The sequence below is a fragment of the Aulonocara stuartgranti genome (assembly GCF_965226115.1).
Source record: "Aulonocara stuartgranti genome assembly, chromosome: 16".
Taxonomy (NCBI): Eukaryota; Metazoa; Chordata; class Actinopteri; order Cichliformes; family Cichlidae; genus Aulonocara; species Aulonocara stuartgranti.
The window spans coordinates 15,873,619-15,875,302 of record NC_138952.1 but is presented as its reverse complement, the minus strand read 5'-3'; the positions used below and the strand labels follow the sequence as shown (position 1 = coordinate 15,875,302).

Here is a 1,684-nt window from a genome sequence, read left to right as displayed (position 1 = left end):
CAGTGACATGACCGCTGCGGCACCGGGCAAACTTCCACCGGCCCCACCTCAGGTAAACAGGTGAAAATAAATTTCAGAATGACAGGACTTTGTGCTGTGGAATCTTTGATTTCATTTATTTTTTGCTGTGCTTTACTTGCATCTATTTGAAAGAGTGAGTATAAACACAAAGAATTAATGTATTTTATATTCTGGAATATGCACAAAATAGGTTTAAATGTTAAAGAAATTTCTTCAAGTCAAAGACTGTTGCATATAATTTAACTTTTGCTTGATGCAATGTGCATAAAATTAAAAGATTAAAACTAATTAAACAACTTTTAAAAAAATACTTTTTTTTTCAATTTTATATGATGGATTATGCAGAAAAAATTGAATTGGCCTGAAAGGTCTATTGCATTAATACGTGATCAGGTTGTGTATCATGTTTTTTTTAAGTAACTAAGTATTAAAGTAAGTAATTACTTTTGAAAATAAGTAATCAGTAAAGTAACAACATTACTTTCTTGGATAAGTAATTAGTAACTAATTACTGTTGTCAAGTAACTTGACCAAAACTGATGATGACTGGTGAAACGTTTCTCCCACTAAAAACACTACATCCTGATGAACAGAAGCAACACTTTTGGGATCTCCTTACCTGACTTATGGGGCATGGATCAAGATAATGTTTGAGCTTAATTTCCTAGAACAAATAACAATGAATAAAAAACCCAGTTGAGCTTGGTTCCAAGCCTTCTTTGGCTGGAGTAGAAGGAGTAGTGTTCTAGACATCTCATCTTAAGTCTATATTTTAAGCCTACATTTTAGAGATTTTAGCATTTTAGAGACATAAATGAGGACCTTTTAACAAATGTGTTCCCATGTGATGATGTAATCTTGTTTTTTAATTCAAATGTGCTTTTATAATTAAATACTGCCCCCCCCCCCCCCTTTTTTTGTGTATATTTATAGTATCCTTCTTATGCATTTCATGCATGTGTTATTTTCAGACAGGTGGGGGTTTTGTCACTTCCCCCCCTCCTCATCATTAATGATCTAGTCCAGTATTTACTTGGGTGCGAATTAACCAAATAACCAATACGTCAGCTGATCTATCTATGACGTTTTGACTGGTTAATTTGAAATTTTTTCTGTTTTTGTTTTACTATGACCCTGATGAAGGCCACAAGCTGAAACGCGTTGGTCAATTATTAAAGTTGTTCATCTTCCCTCAAGTGTTGCTGGAGTTCCTGCATTGTGAATTCTTTCATCCTCTCCATGCACCTTGGAAGTAGGTGAAGTTGTGCCAGAAATTTTTGCTGCGATTTACCAAAATTATATTAACCATATTAACCTGAAGTATATTCAAGAGTAACAAACCTACAAGAAATTTAGCAAAATATAAAACTTATTAAATAAATACAGTTAGTTATAGTGACAATTACAATTATTTACAGTGACACACTAGGCCATTCTCATAAAATCCATCCACCATGCTAGTATAAAGCTTTTGTGTCAACCTATGTTTCATATCATGACTGAGAAATACTGTCATTAGAGAGCTTGTTAATAGTCTCAATTTTGCTACTTAATTGTAAGAAGTGCTAAAAGTGAGAGTGTCATACAGAAACCTCTAAATATTATCTTTAAAGAAAATATGGTGGTGGATGAATGCTTTTCCTGCAAACACAGCAAGCCCCGC

At 33.6% G+C, this 1,684-nt stretch overlaps 1 pseudogene across 1 annotated transcript in view; it reads right to left on the bottom strand.

The window, feature by feature from the left end:
* Positions 1-1,684, bottom strand: part of LOC309691155 (sodium channel protein type 2 subunit alpha-like) — a 55,071-nt pseudogene that overhangs the window by 27,583 nt on the left and 25,804 nt on the right. The window lies entirely within an intron of this gene.